The sequence below is a fragment of the Cavia porcellus genome, unplaced genomic scaffold, assembly GCF_034190915.1.
Source record: "Cavia porcellus strain 051 isolate PalLab524CR breed Dunkin Hartley unplaced genomic scaffold, mCavPor4.1 scaffold_13, whole genome shotgun sequence".
NCBI lineage: Eukaryota > Metazoa > Chordata > Mammalia > Rodentia > Caviidae > Cavia > Cavia porcellus.
In genome coordinates this window covers 38,280,602-38,301,538 of record NW_026947496.1, presented here as the reverse complement: position 1 = coordinate 38,301,538, position 20,937 = coordinate 38,280,602, and the positions used below count along the sequence as shown (strand labels likewise).

The following is a 20,937-nucleotide window of genomic DNA, read 5'->3' as shown; positions in this document are numbered from 1 at the left end:
CCCACAATTAATTAGTAAGTGGCTTTGAATCAAGAGGTTTTTGATTTTAAAATATGGTCATCCCAATAATTCCACCCTCCCCAGGAAACTATCTGACAACTTACTGAGGCTAGCATAGTATAGGTAAGGTAAACGCTTGAGTACAGTAATGTACACTGGGAGATTATGTAAGATCTGTTACTGTTAGCCTCATTTTACAGGTGAGAAAACTAAGACACAGGGAGGAAAGTCACTTTGCAAAGTTTAACAATTATAGAACTGAACTGCAACCTCAGAAGTTTGACTGTAGACCTTGCATATGCAAGCACAAAACTACAATATCAGTGAGTGAATACATGTCATCTTTTAAGATGTGATCATTTGTATGCAAACATTTTATTCATGTAATAGACCACTGTTCCTTAAATAGAAATGACATCTAATGTCTAGAAAGATCTTGAAAACTAGCTTTATTGCCTGTTATACAATAATTTCACAATCATGCCTTTATTTAACCTTCAGAGTAATATTACAAATTAAGATAAAGCACAAATTATTTTCCACATTTTTCGGATGGGAAAGCTGAAGCCACTGGCGAGGGACTAATTACATGACAAAAATTGAATCTGGTACTAAATTAAGATCTAATAGGTATGATTCCCTTTCTCATGACACCATAAATATAAAGTGGTTAGCAATATGATACATGTATGAGTGGAAACACATCAAATACCCTGTCAGGTAAAATTACAATAAAACTAAAATGTTTCAAACTATCAAATGATGTAAAAGTTTTTTAGGCTTACACTGATACTATATTTATATATTTTTTGAGACAATGTCTCACTATGCATCTCAAGTTGACCTCAAACTCACAGAGATCTTCCTGCCTTAGTCTCTTAAGTGCTGGGATTACAGGCATGTGCCACCACTCCTGGTTAGATTTATATAATATTAAAGAATCAGAAGACATTGAAAGTGTCTAGTGGCTTTTTTGGTAAAGGAAAAGATTTATGCAATCTGAACAGAAACCAGAGTTTCCAGTGGATTTTTATCCAATTAAAACAAAATAAAATTACACACTCTAATTCTGTCTGTAAGTCTATACCACCTATTACGCAAAATATTTGTTACTTTGTTTCTTAATTGGACAATTGGTTGATACAGAAAGACAAAGTTCACCCACATTTTAGATCAGAAACATGAACATATGCCTTTTACAAAATTATAATAATAAAGTTATCCTTTGTTGAAAATTTCATTGTAACTATATAAACAAAGTTGAATAAAAAATACCTACCAGTCACAAGACTTGGTGTTGTACATCATGACGGAGATGGATACAGTTCATTCAGTCCACAGTTTACCAAGGAACTCGGAAGTGAAATAAAGGCCATTACTGTTCATACCTAAGCAGACACATAAAGATGGCAAAATCAGTCTGTAAGTATCACTTCGTATAATTCTCACAGGGATGGTTTTCCAATCTGTAGCATCATCATTGATAAATCATTATCTTAAATGTTTGCCCATCCATTTTAAGAACCCTAACTTACATATTATCTTCACACATAATATGAAGAACAGCCCTGAGAATGGAGGATTTACTCAGAAATGTTAAGTAATATTGAGAAGTAAATCTGGTAATAAATTGATATAATGTTTCTGAAAGACCAGGAATCCCTCAATAAGAAATTCTGTATAAAAAATCCCAAAGTTTTTATTTTTTTTACATTTATTTTCTATTAATACATATTTGCAGTATATAATGTTTACATTCATCTTACGGGGTATGTGCATGTATTTAAAGTATTTTAGTTCTTTTTATCTACCATTTCTATATCTAGATTCCTTTTGCGAAAGATGTATTGTTTTTAAAATTATTTAGAGAAACCCTGGGTTTCTTAAGAGAAATAATTCAATATTTAAGCTTAAGTGTCTGATCTGTTTAACTTAATATTGTGGTCTCTAGATGCATTTATTTTCCTACAAATGAATCATTTACCATCTTATTTGACAGAATAATTTTCTTTATTCATTCACCTATCGATGGATATATGTGCTGCTTCCAAGATTTGGCTCTTGTGAGTTGTGCTGCTATAAACATAGGCATGCACATTCCTGTGGAATGATGCCATTACCTTTTTGGAACAATACCCAAAGTTGAGTCAAATGGAATTTCTAGCTTTTCTTTTAAATCTCTGTGTTTGACTTCTTTAGTAGTTGTTCTCCTTTACATTCCAATCAACAGTGAAGAAGAGTTCTTTTTTTAGGCTTGATAATATTTGGAACGGTTTGAGTTTTTGATGATAGTCATTACTTTTGGAAGAAAGATGAGATCATCATTTTTTTTTTTTTTCTTTTTTGGTACCTAGTATCGAACTCATGACCCTGTGCTTGCCAAGCAGGTGCTTTGTGTCACTGAGCTAAATTCCTGGCCCTAAAATTGGAATCTTAACTTTGTAAAATTCACATTTCTATGGTGGCCAGAGATTTTTTTTTCTCCATGTATTTTTTGTCCATGTGAGAAGTATCTATTCATTCACTGTGCTCATTCTTTGACTGAGTCTTTCAATTTGGATAGTCTAATTGTTTTGAGTTCATAAATTTTCAGTTAGTGCTGTCAGAGTAACCAATAGTAAAGTATTTTTTTCCAATTCTGTAGATTGTCTCTTCACTCTGCTGATTGATTCCTTTGCTGTCCAGAAGCTTTTTAATTTGATACAATTCCATTTGTTGATTCTTGAGGCTATTTCTTGTACAATTAAGGTTCTGTTCATAAAGTCCTTTCCTGTGTGAATGTCTGGTAGGTTGTACTGTTATTAATTTTTTGTTTTTAGAAATGGTCTAATTCATTCCTTTATTTTTTTCTGTGATCACTGGATATTCAAATTTGACATCCAGGTGTCTAAAATTTTCATGGTTTCTTTAGTGACCGATTTCTAGTTCAAGTGCTATATGATTTCGTGGAATACATGGGATAATTTCTTTTGCTTTGTATTTATTTGAGCAAGCCAAACAGACTAATATGAAATCTATGTTGAAGAAAGTTTCATTTGCTTCTGAGAAGAATGTATATTGTGCTGTAGTGGGGTAGAACACTCTGCACATATCTATCAAGTCCATTTATTCAAAGTTGTGGGTCAACTCTGATATTTCTTCCTTGAGTTTTTGGTCTGCTAGACCTGTTTATGAAGGTGGGGTACAAAGGCTCCCTCCTAGCTTATGTTGACATTTATCTGATGTTTTAAGCCTAATGGAGTTTGTTTTATGAAGCTGGGTGCACTGATATTTGATGCATACATTTGCAAGTGTTACCACTTTGTGTTGAATTGTTCCCTTAACTAATGTGTCGTGAACTTGTTTCTTCTGATCAGTTTTCTTGATGGCTACTTTGAGAATAAGGTTGCTTTTCTTGTTTGCTTTTGGGAGCGTGGAGTATTGTTTTTCATCTTTTGATTTTTTTAAGTTATTAATTTTTTGGGGGTTAGATGTATCTCTGAAATGTGGCAAACCAACAAGTTATGTTTTTATCGCCTAGTCTGTCAATCTAGGTCTTTTATTTGAGGAGTTGAGGCTATTTACTTTGAGGGTTATTACTGAACTGTACTGACTTATTCCTGTCATCACAATATTTTTCTGCCTTTGATTGTCTTACTGTTTGCTTTCCATTTAACTGCTCATATCACATGATGCACTCGTTCCACTGTATTTGTTGGTTTTGTTGGCTTCATTGTCTATGTTTAGTATATCCTTGAGGATTTGTTTGAATGTTGATTTGATGGTCATGATTTTCTTAAAATGTTCCTCACCATAAAGTGTTCTTACTTTTCCAAAGATTATGAAAGATAATGTTGTGGAATGTATTACTCTAAGTTGAAAGTTGTTTTCTTTTAGGGCTTGAAAAGCTTCATCTCGAACTTTCTCAGCCTTCAATGTATGTATTCCTAGTGGATTTATGTTTATAAATTGTTTTTTGCTTTTCTCTGGAAGGTTTTAAGATTCTGTCCTTGTGCTAATAACAGTCTGAGATTTTGACTATGATGTAGGAATCTTCTCTCATAATTATTTGGAGTTCTATAAGCCTCTCTTATCTGCATATTGAGTTCCTTCTCCATGTTTGAGATTTCAACTATGATTTCTCAAACAGAGTTTTTATTCCATGTGTGCTGCCCTCTAATTTTTCTCTAATTTCAATTGATCTTAAGTTAGTCCTTTCATCATTTACTGGCTGTTAGGACCAATTTTTTTCTCTCTCTGTGTTTTTGAGGTATCTCTAAGTGTAGTCTTGTATTTCCAATATGTCCCCAAAGTGTGACACTCACTTTACGTATATGAGTTCTGCTGCTAACATATTCAATGGAAAAAATATATATTCATAAAATTCTGTGGGATTTCTGTTTGGTACATTCTTTGGGCTCAATTTCTATGGGAAAATAACATTCATGTTTAGAAAGCTTTTGGTCATCCTATCTAATTTTTTATTTGGTTTCTTTAACCATACTGATGAAATTGTTTGTTAATTACACTATCTCTTTGATTATATCATTTTTACACTCACTGAGTTTCTTTGCTTCCTCTTTAATCATTTTATACAGCTCAGCTATTTGATCTTTGATCTCCTCTCCAATGGAACCCTTTGTATCTGCTTTGGGAGAGTTGCGAGTCTTTGGAGACATTTTATTGCCTTGTTTTTTCATGTTCATATTTTTTTGGAGTGTTACATATATGTCTGTATGTGTGAGAAGTAAATATTGAAGTGAAATAAGGTGAAGAGACTTTGCTGTTAGTATGAAGATCTCTTTAGTTAGGTTCTGTTTTCCTGTGATGTAATCTTAGTTTCATTTGTCAAGATGTATTTTCCACCTCTTCAATCTACTTGTTGGATTGGACCCAGGCACATACAGCCCTAGTGTTTGATTCAAAGTTCGTTTTATGCTGTAGTTCTTGTCTTCTTGCAGGGAAGCAGGCTGGTTATATCCCTACGCATTGCTCTACTGGCCTGGGAGTGGTGATAGCTATCAGTCTCCCTGGAGCTTCCTCTTGTCTGCAAATCATGCTTTGGACATGGTCAAATCCCATGTCCAAAGAGAAGCCCTGTCTCTGCCAAGATCTGACCACTTCAGTTAATTTGGCTAGAAGAGGGTGTGATACACAGAAGTTGCCCAACACTTGGTGCTCAGTGCACTTCTACCAGTGACCTCCCACTTGCCTTGCTGTAGGGCAAATCCCTCAGTTGTCTTGCTGTACTCTCCAGAGATCTTCTGCTCAGAAGCTCTCTGCTCCAGACGACTCATTCTGTTCCTTTGTGCTCACTTTGAACTTCTCCTTGACCCTGACTCAAGAGTTCTGCTTTCTAACCCATGGCAATTGACACAGTTCCAAGCCTCAATTGAGGGCTTCCTTTGTATGGCATGGAGAATGTTGGTTAGAATAGCATGCTGTCTCAGATCTGCCCAGTATTTAGAGACATAGGAAAGTTCCCATTTTGGCTCAGCTTCACTGAGTCTCTCTGTCTCCCCTGCATCTCCCGGGATGTGATTTCGGATCTCTCTAGAAATATCCATGATGCCCACAGTGTGTAGTGTTCAGTCTCTTTCTGCCTAAGGTGGGGGACTTCCTTGGCTGTGGGTAATGGGTGGAATGCTGCAGGGACACAGTGTATCTTGGTGTGTGGGAAGACAATGGAAGAGAAGGATTGCCTATTTTTGTGTTGCTGGCTTTCCACAGCTTCACTGGGGCTTCAGTAAGTTAACTTCTGGACCAATTTTCTTCTTGCAGCTGGGAGAGAGAACATGTAGGGAACTTATCCCAGGAGCCTGGGCTTTGCAGCAGTGAGGCTGAAGCCCTCAGGCTGTTAGAACTGCTCCCAATATAAAAGAAATTCCAAAGTTATCCTCTGATACGAATTATTTTGGGGCTTGTGTTCTAATTTTATACTGCCTGCATATAAAATTGCATTTAGTCTTTACAATAAAGCCACAATGTCAATAACTGTCACACTGTACAAATTTCAAGGATCAGGGTAGTGAAGCAACTGGTCCAAAGTTCTGCATACTGTAGAACACTCTGCTTCACTATATTCACGCATAACATGTATCACATACTTGTTCCTGTGGTTACTTGTGACCTACCACATAAGTGACGTACCAAGAATATTAGAGGAAGACCTATCATAAGGATTCTCTTCTCTCTCATGGTTCTTTAAATGAAAAGATGATATTCTATTCCTCTCTGCAGGTCAAGATGAATAAAAAGTGAGATCTCTCTCTGGCAGGTAGTGTTGGGCATGTATAAATATTTGCCAAAAAATGAATAAATGAGCAGCAACTAAAATATAAGCATTGGAATATTTCTTTTTGGCCTTACCTCACACTTTTTCAATCCTATAATTTAGTTGCCAACATTATCTTCTTGTTTGCAACACAACCTCAAGAAGAAAAAGCAGATTGAATACTCTGAAAAATCATTTGAATAAAGTTCAGATATATTCATTCAGAAATCACACACTAGTTAGTGATTTAATTCACTTAGAGAATTTTCAGAAAAATAGAGAAAGGTTAAAAAAAGAAAATTTTTAGGAGAGAAATACTTTTCGCTTCTATATTAGACAATAGTTTGCTAATAGGACCCATACCACATAACTTTTCCCGTCATAGAACATAAAAGGGAGGGCTTCATAAGCATAGGAGATGATGCAAACGATCAGCATTTATAAGTGGATACGGTAGGAACCAGGAACTAGGAAAAGATGCCCTATACCATCCAGGGCAGGAGTGTGTACAGCCTACAAATGCACTCCAGGTTTCTTGTAGTCTGCAACTAAAGAATGGTTTTAAATCTTTAAATTTTGACATAAATTCAAAGAATTATGTATATTATTTGAATTTCAAATGACACAGTATATAAATGAATTTTTTACTGGAACATAGCCAGAGCCTTTCCTTTACATATGGTCTCTGACTTCTTTCATGTTATAATGATAGAGATGAATAGTTGTGTCAGAGACAGTGTGACCCACAAAGCCTACATATAGTAATCTCTCCACATTCTAAAAGGAAATTGGTGCCAAAACTCTGTGGATGTTAAAAATCCTCTGATTTTTGAGTTCCTTATAAAAGCTGAACATTTATCTTTCCATATAAGATCATCTCTAGTTCACTTACAACGAATACAATGTAAACAGTTATATTATACTGCTTGATAACAGTAACCAAAAATAGCCTAAATTTGTTCAGAGTAGATACAATTTTCTGTTTTCAAATGTAACGTTTTGGGTCTGACATTGGTTGAATCTACAAATGTGGATTCTATGGGTACAGAGGACTGACTTATGCAAACTGTCTGATCTTTCATAGAAAACATTTTCTGATTTGTGGTCTAGAGAATCGTTAGTTCACAAGTTGGAAGAGATTTTATTAGAGGAAGGGAGACTTTAGGTCTCTTTTCCAACAAAGGACCCAGAGTTTCAGAGACAATAATGATTGCACAGCACAGGGTAGAGCAGTTCTTTGTGGACAGTGAGGCACCAGAAAGCAGATCAAGTCAGCCACACTCTGTGTCTAACACTCAAGCTGGTGCAGAAGTCTCCACAAACTGTAATTGTCCACCGTTAAGACATAGTGCTGCTGAAGCAGTCTCTATGGGCCCTGATTTCCACCTTCTATGTGCCAAAATCTTGCTAAACATCTATGAAAGATGATGTTTACAGTGAACAAAAAATCTAAGCAAGTTGAAAGATACTCTATCCATCCTACAAGAGCATAAGGGGCCACAGCAAGGTTGTACACACGGATGAAGTCAGGTAAAAGAAAATCTGTAATATGAAGACAGAAAAGGAGTATGAGGAACAAACAGCTTTCTATGAAAGGGAAAGATTTATTGTTCAAGGACTTTGAAGAATGTTCAATAGCTGTCTAAGAGCTCTCAGCAAAATTTGAGACAATAGAGAACAAATTGCTAAAGATTCATTTCAATCAGTGAAGTAAATTAAACCAAATAAATAAGAAGTGTTTCCCCAATTAACTGCATCTTTGAGTAAAAAAAAAAAAGTCATACATGAGCTGGAAAATTTGGCTTTGAACAGAAATTCCAAGATCTTGCTGTGTGATGCTGAACATCTGCCCCTTATATGAAGCTTTATTTCTATTTCTTCTAAAGTAGAGTCATTCTGAGAGTTGAAAGAACAACTATGCAGAGATGGTCTAGCCTACTGCCTGTTACAGATGTTTACCAGCCTCTTATCTTTCTGATGTCTGGCTGCAACTTGGTTTCTGTTCCTATTTCACTAATGACAATTTACTTCCATGTTTTGTGTCATACGTACAAATCTCTGCTGTGCTTCATACTTGACTGGGTACTTTCTCTGTTAAACTGTACCTTTTTACCTTCTGGTTTTCTCTATACAATTGGTAAACCGATATTCATCTATATTTTAATTCAGAAGCAAATTCTGAACAATTTTTAACATTTGAATGCCATAAATGTACTGTTTGGATACAAAAATAATTTCCTTGAAGTCTCATGGTTAGAAGAGGTGACTAGATCACAAGTGTGTTATACTCATCAATGAAAGTATTGATTGGTGAGTTTGGTAGCTGAATGTGCTTTTAGGAGATGGGGCCTGGTAGGAGGCAAGTCATGAGGGGTGTGACCTGAAAGGGTATATTCTTATCCTCAGCATCCTCAACTCTTTTTCTGCCTCTTGGATGCCATAGGGTTAGTAGTTTTCGCTTGCCATGCTTTTCCAAAGTGCTACATTTGCCTTGGAGCCAACCAACCAACCATGGATTGGACCCACTGAAACTGTGATCCAAAATAACCCTGTATTCCTTTAACCTGTAGGTATGCAGTACTTTTTTCCAGTGATGTGATAGTGACTAATACATACACTGACATAACATTTTGGGAATAGTAATAATTCATTTCATGGTATTATCGATTTACATGTCTGTCTTCCCAGGAGAATATACCTTGGTCATCCTCATTGATATGATTAAAGTATCAGATGACTAGTCTCATGGGAAGACGGACATGCAGGAGAAGTGCATGAGTATTCATTTTCCTTCACGCTGACTGGCCTGGCAGTGAGGGCCACATAAGGCTCTGCTGACCCTTGTCAGTACCTCCTTCATGCCAGCTGCAATCTGGGGAGGATATAATAGCAACTTCAGCCCTGCTGCATGTAAAGCATACTGAAAGAAATAAATGAGAAAAAAAGAAAAAGAAAGGCAAGAATAATGGGGATTTAGAATATAAAAGATGAACACTTAGCATTTTATGGTGGCACTGAATGTTTAATGACCTATTTGGAAATATGTGCAAAATAATATAAATCTATTTTAATCATATAGACAAATAAACTTTAGGAGTAGTTCCCAGAAACAGTTTTCTTTCTTTTCTTAAACATCTACTATGTGCTAGATTCAGTTCAGGCACAAGCAAAGGAAAGAATTCTACGTGATCAAAAATCATCTAGCCACAAAGGAAGTACAAAAAGTGACTGTATAGCCGTGGAACCCAGTCACCAGGAAATGGGAAGCAGCTCCTTGACGGGGAGGGAGTGGCTCTTCTTTATAACTTCATGGCTAGTCACACATTTGACAGATCCGTGGCTCCAACACACTGAGGGCTGGGCAGCCCTAGGGCAAATGGTGCCATGTGAAATGTAAATGTGCATTGCTGCTAGATTTCCTTAATTGAAAGGGTTATCTGAAGAGTAGTCTTTCTCTCCTTGTTAAGATTTAACATTACTTTTTCATTAGAAATAATTAATTTAGGACCTTTCCTAGGGCACCACAGTGGTAAGGTAGGAAATAACAAATCAAAGGGAAAGATAGACTTGATGAGAAAGGCTTGGGTATAATGAAAGTAGGGGACATATTTATCTCTAAGTTTCTGTTAGATTGCTACTGGGTTAGTTTATGTGTGCGCTTACATTTGTAATGAGAATATTGTCACTTTGTGTTTATATTTATTGGCTATTAAACTTGAAAGACCAGTTTTACTGAAAATGAACTTGTATGTTTGTTCTACGTTTGTCATGCTGATGTTTCAAGGACTCTTTTCTATTAAGTTGGATAAGGACAGTTAAATTAACTAGACAAAAATCAATGGATTTTTAAAATATGTAATTTACAAGATAAAGCAACCTCTAAGTCTATTTAAATTTTACGTCTGGCTCCCACATTAGCTAATTGGGTTGAAACATACTCTTGGCAGGTGGAGCATAAAGGGCTGCCTCATGCATCAGAGCTGTAACAGCTGGCACAGAAGTAGTCAAACCTTTTCACTGCAGGCCAAGGTGAAGTTGGGCTAATGCAGAAAGAGGTGATAAGTCAGGGCAAAGGCCCAACATCAAGAAAGTAGAAAGCAGCTTCTACTGTATCTTCCTGGGAGGAAAAGGATTAAAAGCTATTTTCAGAGAAATTCTGATCACACTGTATTTTGTAATTGCATTGAAAAGGAGCACTGTGTGAATTTAAAGAAAGGATACCTGGAAAACCTTCCCAAGTACGATCTTGTTGGTTTAGCCACCACATGTTTCTGTTTTTTTCTTTCTTCTACATTAACTCCACCCCCTCTTATCCATCTCTTCTGTCCTCTCCCCCTCATTCTTTTTAAGAGAAACAGTAACACATCTAATACCGCTTCTTGTGCCTGCCCATGTGACATGCACATTATGACATGCATATTTACATGAATGGCTTTTGTTTTCACAGTCTTCTAATACTGTTATTTTTATCTGTGTTTTAAAGAAGCAGACAGACATATAAGCTAGAATTCAGAGACAAATAGCCAGTGAAGGGAATTCAACTGATTAATAATATTAGAAGAGTTGCTGTCTATCACTTGGTGAAATACAGAACTCAGTTTAACATCACACACCTCAGAATCTTACCTGTCAGAACAAAATTTCCTATTGGCTACTCAATTAAAGTCTTCAAATAAAAGCAAAAAATAAATGCTTAGGGAACAAATGAAATTAATTTCTGATATTAACATTAGAAGGGACCATTATAAGTGGCAATGTACCAGTTAACTTATAGATGATAAAAGGGCAAAAAACCCCAGAAGAACAATTGTTACTAGATCAATAGATGTCTACACTAGAGTGGTTATAGGGGTATTTCTTTAACAAACTTCATATAAAATGTTGATCAATCTATGACTACCTCAGGCATTTAAAATATGCTAGGAATACTAGACAACTTCCACATAAGCTAACTCAAAAGCCAAGTTGAAAGCCCAAGAAAGAAAAACAAACTTAATTATCATAGTAAGATTTAAAAGAACTCACTCCTGGAATGCTGCAGCTTTTTATCAGTATATGTCAATAGCGACAAAACTTATATTTAGGTTGAAATGAAATACTACCATAGAATTCTAGAGGGTCTTCCAGGATGCATAATAAATCTCAAATAAAAAAGTCAGTACTCTAGCAGTATGAAGAACTGAAGAGAATTCAGTTTTTCTGAAATAAAGTAAGAAGGCAGTCAAGGAATATAAGAGACATGAAGGATGGGTTTTATTCTCACATTAGTAGCAGTGTTATTTAAATTTTTTTTTGTTAATTGTAAAGTCTTTGGCTACTTTTTAGTTCTGCTTGAAAGGAAGTGATTGCTTGAAAATCAGTTGTTATATCATTAGGTATAATAGTTTCCAATAAAATGATTATTATATTATGGGTAGGCATAGAAGCGTCTCCAATAGGTTTTAGAGTTACAAAGTTCACAAATTTAATCAATGTGCTTTAGTCTTTGGTATTGATACTGTCTCCTTTAATGACAGGCAGAGGCTGAAAGTGAACTGCAGTGTAGCTTGAAAACCAAGCACATTGTACACCAACTTATAATTATTATATCAAATATGCCTCTGCTTCATCAGCAATTCTCAACCAGGATGCATTCAAGGCAACAGTCATTAATCCAAGGGTCCAGAGCTTCTTTGGGTGGGTCCAGTCACTCTCCTCAGCAATGGCCACAGGCCTCTAAGACGCTGGCTCCCTGATGCTCAGAAAGAAACTTGGCAAGTGTTAGAAATCTGAGAGAAAGTTTCACAGACATGAATAAATACAGAGATTAGGGGAAGAAACTCTTTACTGAAGGAGAGGCTTCTTAGCCCAAACCCAGATCCCTTTGCTGAGTGAAGTGTAGAAGTATTTTCACAAGGAGAACTTGCATACAGTTGTGTCTGAGGTTTTGAAAGCACAGGAATCAAAGAGGAAAAAGGACATGAAAAGGACCTACTTATACAAACTAGGAAATAATGGTGGAACATTCTTAAAGACAGCACCTAGAGAATAAATCTGTATTCAAGTTTAACAGTCTCCGGCAGTAGTACTTACCCTTCATTTCATGATAGCCCTATTATAAGTTATAATTTTTATTACTCTCGTGGAATACATGATTAAGAAAGGTGTCCCATAAGTTAGGTAAAACTTTAAGGGCTCTATACATAAATTGTGTCATTCAGTTGTCATCACAACTTTAAGATTATGTAGCAATTTAATTTTATAGATAAGGACACACTTTTTTTCAAGCTTAATTTTTATTTTGCTAAATTTCCTGCCTCCACGTAACAAATGCAATTTTAATTTGTTTTCCATATCAGAAAATGTCACGGAAATCACAAATAATAAGGTCCATATCTGGAAGTGAGACATAACTGCTAATTCTGGCATCATTATGTAATTACATGAAATTAACCTACCCAAGTAACCAGTTGCTAGCCTATTAAATGCATTAGGACCACCAGCTTTGGCAAATTGGAAGGTAAAATGAGTTAATAATGTATGAGAAAATGCTTTAAGGTTAAAGATTTACAGGTGACAGCTAGTGTGTATACTTTCTGAAAAGGAACATCTTCAGTCCAACACTCTGTGATGTGAGGAAAGGAAACGAAACCCTACCGCCATTGGTAAGGTTGCTTAGCATCTCAGAATTTACACTTAAAGTAGCCTCGTCACTAGAGTAGTGTTTTATAATCACGTACTGTTTAGCCTGGTCTTGGGCATTTTTGGAATGTTTTATTATCATATCCATATCAAAATAAGGAAAGGGATGTTTTCTTTTTTCTAAAAGGAAAACTTGAGGTTATCTGACCCCTTTCCCCCTCTAATAGGAACAGGAGTGCTTCAAAATATATTGTTTCCATCAGTATAATGGACAGTTAAAGAATGCTGCTCAAATAATTTAAAGTTTTCATTAGGAATTCACTTTACAAAAATAGAAAAACATTTTTTATACCTCTAAAGGATAGGAATGAAAAGCAATTAGATGATATAAATAATACTTCAGGTGAATCTGTTTAATCCTTTTTGTTCTTATTTCCTTGGAAGATAGTATGCATATATTTGTGGTAAAAAATATATTAAACTTATCAGAGGATTTTTAATCTTAATTATATTTTTGCCACATATTCTTAGTTACTTTTGTTCTTAACTTCCTAGTTTTCATTGTACTTTGATAGTTTTCAGGATTTAATGGGAAACTTCCATTGATTACAGTAAAATTCCTATATGGAAAAGTACACATGATACTTGATTTTTCCTTAGAATAATCAAATTCGTGATATCTTGAAACATTTATACCACAACTCTGTTTTACCGAAGTACTACTTTCTATGATGTAATTTCTAACATTTGTGTTTAATACTTTACTGCAATCATTGTCCCCTCTAAAACTATTTTTAAAAAATTTTGACTCAGATGTTCTCAAGATCCTCCAACATTTTAAATTTAATTTTCCTCATTTAAATTCATCATCTGCATCAAACATGCAAATTTGCCTTAGCTGTTGCCCTAAAATATTTAAAGAAAGACATATAAATATAATAGACAAAGGATGGGTAGATACAGTAATGTGAAAGAAATTCTGAAATGGATCCTATTATTTTATTATCATTCAAACACATTAGTGATCTTGATGGAAAAGTGACTGAAGGCACCATAAGCTTCACATGATGGCCAGAGGCAGTCTTACACCTCCAATAATTTAAATGTACAGTTATGGAATGAGATAAATCTTTACAAAATGATTAATTTTTTGTCAGCTCATCAAACAGAATACTTTGTGGTGTCATTATCTGATTGTTCATTTTTTTTTCTTTACATTGACATTTTATTTTTATTCAATTTAAATCAAGGATTGTCCTTATGTGTTATTTTTTTTTTTTTTGGCCATAACATGTATTTATTTTTTAAAATTTATTTAAGAGGAAAAAAAGCAAAACAGAAAAAAAGTATAAATAATACAAAACTAAAAAAAAAATCACAAGTTGATAAATGTATTGTCCTCTTAGAAACAGTTGTTCAAGTTACAAAATTAAAGCGTACAAAGTAGACGTTCAAACAGCGAGACTGCGAACAGTTCTGTTCAGTGATCCAACAAAAGTTTAGTAATATGGTTACCAATCCTATACACTTAAACATACAGGCAGTTATATCCTTTAGAGCATTTTCTTTTCCTCCTTTTTTACAATAGCAGTTGCACATTTTGGGTTTTATTACTCCGACATTTCTTACTATTTTTTATACTAGAGACACAATGTAATATTTATAAATACGATTCTTATTTATTTCACTTATGAGGATAGTCTCAAATTGCCTCCACTACCTATGAAGGCCTCAAGATCATCATCCTTTTCTATAGTTGAGTAATATTCTATTGTATAAAAATACCACATATTTTTCATACACTCTGCAGTTGATGGGCATTTTGGTTGTTTCCAAGATTTAACTATTACAAATTGTGCTGCTATAAACATGGGTGCACATATATCACTGTGACATGACCTTTTCAGTTTTTCTGGGAAAATACCCAGGAGGGGAATAGGTTGAATGGAACTTCCAATCCTAGTCTTCTGAGAAATCTCCATACTGATTTCCGAAGCGGCTGCACCAGTCTACACTCCCATCAGCAAAGGAGCAGTGTTTCCTTGTTCCCTGCAGCCTTGCCAACATTTGTTATCACTTGATTTTTTGAGGGCAGCTATTCTTTCTGGAGTGAGATGAAATCTCAATGTTTTAATTTGCATTTCTCGAATGACCAGTGATGGTGAACATTTCTTCATGTATTTATTTGTCGTTTGTACATCTTCATCTGGAACTGTGTGTTCATCTCAGATGCCCATTTTTGGACAGGGACTTTGAATTTGGGGGGGCTTGATGTTTTTTAATTCTTTATATGTTCTGGATATAATCCCTTTGAGGGGTTGCTGGCATGGCAAACACTTTGAAGATGTCTGTTCAGTATTTTATGCTTTTATTTTGTAACTTGAAGTATAACTACTTCTAAGATAAAACATGTAATGTATCAAGTAGTGATTTCTTATGGCTATTTTTAAAAATTCTATATTATTTCTATCCTTTCTCCTGTTTTTTCTCTAAATAAAAAAGTGAATAAAATAATTCAAAATACAAGAAACCACATACATCTTAATCCCCAAATACTTTAATGAGAGTGATTATTAAGAAAATGAGCTGATATGTATAGCAATTGGGGCTGAATAAAAAGTTTCGCAGAATATACTGATCTTAGTTTGGACTGTGTAATGCAGAGAGACATGGAAAATGGCTGGATATATTTAAATTCATGCTCTCCTCACTGCATTGTTAATATCTGGTAAGTTATTATAACCAAATTCAGTGTGTTCTTTTTTAAAAATAACTGACATCTTAGGAAAATCTCACTGCTTTTAGCGTAAAGTTTGGTCGAGTATTTATAAATGTAGTAAACATATGGCGTTAATATACACACAATCAAAACGGAGAATATTTCAGTGATTCTGTAATATGAACCTCATTCCTTTAGTAATTACTCTGTCACCAGTTCAGCTCATTAGCTTTCTATAATTGAAGTTTTTCTACAGCATCATATAATTAATACCACATAAAAGCCCTTCATGTATTTCTTCTTTTACTCAGTGTATGATTAGCAAAATCATTGGCCATAATTCTAAGAGTTTATCTCTACACAGTCAATTCTGTTTCACTGATCTATGTACCTACCCTTATGTCGATATCACACTTGATTAATAAGTTCTAACATCAAAAAGTATACGTTTTCTAACTTTTTTTTCCTCTCAAAACTTACTATCCTGGGTCCTGTGAATTTCCATGTAAGATTTTGGATCGTATTATAGATTTTTTGCAAAAGAAAAAAGCCTTAATAATAATCTCTAAAAAATGTTTTCATGTTAACCTGCTTTCAAGATTTTCTTTCAACAGTTATACATGGTGTGTTTAAACATCAGTCACATTGTGTTTGTGTTTATTGTAATTTACTGATATTTTTGAATATATAGATTGACATTTTCCATAAAACTTATGGACACTTCCATAAAACTGTTGGCCATTATTTCTGCAAATACTTTTCTGCCTTCTTAAAACATCCACATGTTAGTGTTACCAATGCTACATAACAGTCCATGAGGTTCTATTTTCTCATTCTTTCTTTTACAAATAAAACCTACTCACAAATCTTTAAATTCATTGATTTTTTTGACCTCTCAAGTCTGCTCTTCAATCTCATCTATCAATTTTTATTTGGTTCTTTAAATAATTACTATTTATTTTTAGGTATTCTCTATCTGGTAAAGATCACGTATGTAATTCAGATTTTTACATTATTTTGCTTTTTCAAAGTCTAGATATGTATTTCAGGTCAACCTTGAATTCACTATATAGCGTAGGCTGGCTTCGAACTCTTGATCCTGTTACTTTAGATTCCTGAGTGCGAGGCCCATAAGCCTGAGTCAGCATAAGCAGCACATAGTGTGACTTGTTAAGCATGCTTTCCTTTAGTTCTTTGGTCATATTTATTACAGCTCCACTGGAATTCACTAAGCTTGGTTACACCAGAGTTCCTATAATGACAACTTCTAGCAATGTTTGTTTCTTTCTTATGGGTTTTACCTTAGAATTTTACCTTTCTTAATATTTTAAATTATTGACTTAATTTTTATAGTCATTGTGCCTTAAACCTCTCACTTTTTAATGAGTCAAAATACATTTTAGTAGATCAAACAATGTAGCTAAAACATAGCATACTAGATTCAGTTTATTGGTTAAGATTATAAGCATTAAGATGTTAAGAAATTAGTACCTAATTCAAAAATGCCATTAGTTGATCTATATTAGGAAAAACTTCTGGTCAAAAGGAACAAGAGGTGTGATAGTTTGGGGTCTCAGGAATCAAGTCAAAGAAAAGATTGGTTTGTCAACTGAAAGTATTTTGAATACTAGAAAGAGGTTGAGACAAGCAGTTGAATTCAACATCGAGCCTGCATAAGGCATTATTTGAAGACAGAGTGCTTTTCCATAAAGGTTAATGATAAATGGTTAAAGATAGAAAAAAACCTATAATTATTAATCAACAAGTAATTGACAAGGCATTTAAAATTCATTATTCATTTCCATTTCAAATTGAAAGACACTGAAAAGTAGAACTTTCTATATTCTTTCTCATAAAAGCTACTGGTACTCATTAATGTTAAGACATACTACAGGCTTATTGCATATAACCTAAAAATGATATTTTATGTCTTATGTTCTGTCTTAAAAGGTGAACTGTGTGGAATCCCTCCAACAGGTGCTAGACAAAAGACAACAGTGGATTAAGAAGTAAGTGAATGGCAGATGATAAAGAGAATCCAATAACCATTGACTATTCTGACTACTCCTTTAAATGAGAAGAAGGATATACACAAGTTGAGTATTTGGGCTTTGTTTTTTTCATAAAAAGTTTCATTTTTGTCTCCACCCCAAAGTAAATTTTTGTCTATAACTCCTGCTGCTCCGGCATCTGCAGGCTCTGTTTGTTACAAAGATTATCAGGCACATTGTCAATCATACTTTGCAGGAGGGCATCTTATGTACTCTGTCACCCTCATGCTTTCTACCTTCAAACAGATGATCAGCTAAAAGTCCAGAATGAACAAAGATATCCAGAGCAAGGGATTATCCTTTTGTCAAATGTGGCAGCAAGACTTGCCATCATCTAAGTGTAAGGAAAAAAAGTAAACTGTTGACCTGGAAGTTTTACTCCTTCCCAATTCAGTGTTCACTTATTAGACATTAAATGATCAGTACTGATATTTACTAGAGATTTTCTGTACTATTCAGTTTTACATTTTCTCCTAGTCCTCATTTCAGCCCTGTGAGAGTTTTTAATAGAAGATGGAAGAGTTGAGTAATTTATATAAGCATACAAATTTCCATTCTTTGCTGAGAATTTTGCAAAATCTAGAAATACAAAGTATGTGTCACCATATTCATCTCAGTAGAAAGCAGGCAAATAGAAAAAAAAACATTTTGAAGAAGTTGTAGTATAATGAGACGGTATTGATAAGAATAGTTAAAATTTTAAATGGTTACTCTAAAACATGCAGTTAAGTATCTTATGTTCATTATCTTATTTAACATTCATATATCTCTAAAATTGGCCCTTTGATTACACTCCTTTTTATAGATGAGGAAACAAAGCCTATAAAAGTTAATTAAAGCATCAAGTTACTAGCAAACAAATGATGAATGATGTGATGGAGATATTTACCAAAGGTTGTAAGAAAACAGTGTAGAACTGTTAACTGAGTTGGGAGCTCAGCTCAAGCTTCACATAGAATTGCTTGACATTTGAACAGAGATTGAAAACTATGAGTTAGACTTCATCTTGAAAAAGGGACTACTCTTCAGACCTCAGGAGTAGCACACAGCAAGACACACAGCTACCACAGAGGCAGAAACGATCAGTGGCTAGTGGTGCTTGAGGAAAGGGGAGGTGGAAATGTTGTGATCTGGAATAAAGACAGATATAAATGGAGTTTAGGTCTAGTTTTTTGAGGAAGTTGCCTTTTTTTTTCAAAAAAGAAATTCAGTTATTACACCATTGTTCAACAGTGTAAGCGCTGAAAATTCAACTGTGGCCTTAAAACCTCTGTTATTTATTAACTATATTACAGTGGTCAGCACACTTATCTAACCAGCTATCCTTCATCTGAAAATGGGAAAAATATAGTAACTATTTTGTGGGTTGATAGCATTAAGTGAGCATTCTTGCAAGATTCATTCTGGTTTGTAGATGTAAAAGGGATCCAGTGAAAATTGGTTATTCTCATGTTTACTAATATGGTTATCATGAGACAGACTTATTTTGCAGCTGATGGAAAAGAAAATACAAAAAAGAAACAGCATGTAATAAATAAAAATGCCTCTTTTTTCCCAGTCCAGGAACTGGTCTTAGCCAATACAGAACCAATAGAAGGTGCATTTACTTGCATGAAATCTTAACACAGGAATGAGAGCAGCAGAATACTTGTAGATACCACTAATCAAAGTTAAGAAGAAAGCAACCCACCCCAGAAGCCTCTAGCGAGGTCTGATAATCTAGGCCAGCACTAGCACTCACAGATCTGGGGTGCAGGTGTCACTGTGCCTGGTAACTGCATGGGACTGAAGCAGAGGTGTGTCACTTCATTAATATAAAAATGTGAGATTTTCATTGATAGTATAACCCCAGACACAGTTTTGAGTTTCCGAAAGCAGCATTTAGCTCTACAGAATTGGAAAAAGGTACATACATAGGAGATGCGGTATAAATAATGTTCTTTTTTTATTTTATTATTATTTTATTTTTTTGGTGGTACTGAGGATCAAACTCATGACCTCACACTTGCCAGGCAGGCTCTTAGGCCACTAAGCTAAATTCCTGGACCCTTATTTTTTATTTTAAAGAGATTAAAAGATGAGAAAACAGTAAAAATAATAACAAAACAATACAAATGATATAGGATTTCAAAACAAGATGATAGGGAATTAACAGTGGTCACTATGTTACATATTGTTATCTTCAAAATAGTTGCTCACATTACAAGTTTCAGGCATGTAAAACAGATCAAACAGTCTAAGTGTTCACATTTTTCTTTCCATGAACTAATAGGAATAGTACTATAATCATCTTAGCTATGCTTCTTTTCTCTTTCACTGTTTCATTTGTTCTTTCCTTTTGAGCATTTTCTTTCCCTTTCACAATATCTAGTAGAATCTTATTTACTCTTTCAGTTTTTCACACTAGGGAGACAAGACAATATGGTGTTTATACATGCAAGTCTGATTTATTTCACTAATGAGTATGTTTTCTAGTTGCATTCATTTACCTATAAAAACCTCAAATTTATCTTTCTTTATAACTGAGTAGTATTTCATTGCATAAAAATACAACATCTTTTTTTAGGTTGGTTGGTCCTTCTTTTGGCCTATTTCTACAAGGAAGAGTATGATTGGCAAGGATGTAGGACACAAGAGAAGAATCAAGGTCAAGGCAGTATTTGCTTTAATGTACCCGTTGCAGAAGGCTAGCAACAAAACTTAATTTTTACTATCCAATATATTGGAGCTGAGATCGTATCTCTCCTTCTAGGCTCCATCAAACGCAGCTAAGGCTCTAGTGTTAGTTTAGCACCCTGCCTACTAACTCTAGCTTCCTAATCGGGGCTGAAGCCTGAGTCCCACTCCCAGGAACTCTGATTTAAGTGACATTGGGTGTTCTGGGTATCACAGTTTGGAAAACTTCCTGCAATGATGGTAACAGGCAGACGAGGTAGAGAAGCACTGTGGCACCCATGAAGTGGACAGTAGTCTCATCTGTTGCTAACTTGCCATTGTTCTAGGCAATGGTAAAGCAGAAAACTGGATGGAGAAATGCATCACCCTGAGATCATTTAAGACGTGTAGTGTGCATGTATCAAATACTTACAATTCATGTAAACATTGTATATAATCTTAAATAATGTTGTATAATAAATACAAACTAAAACAGTAAAATATTAATAATAATAACAAAAATAGGGAAAGGGAATTGAGACAGACAGAGACAGAAGTGCATGGGGATGGGAATGTGAATAATAAAGAATCCAAGTATATTATGTACATGAACCTACACACCCTAAAGTGAACGTAAA

General features: G+C 34.7%; 1 protein-coding gene across 2 annotated transcripts in view; it reads right to left on the bottom strand.

Annotated features, from left to right (window-relative positions):
• Positions 1–20,937, bottom strand: part of Chrm3 (cholinergic receptor muscarinic 3) — a 448,118-nt gene that overhangs the window by 304,944 nt on the left and 122,237 nt on the right. Inside the window, exon 2 of one of the 2 annotated variants that reach the window (XM_063259678.1) lies at positions 1,280–1,388. The exons of the other annotated variant lie outside the window; for it this stretch is intronic. The gene's annotated coding sequence lies outside the window, so the exon portion shown is untranslated. The remainder of the gene's footprint in view (positions 1–1,279; positions 1,389–20,937) is intronic. 2 annotated transcript variants of the gene reach the window in all.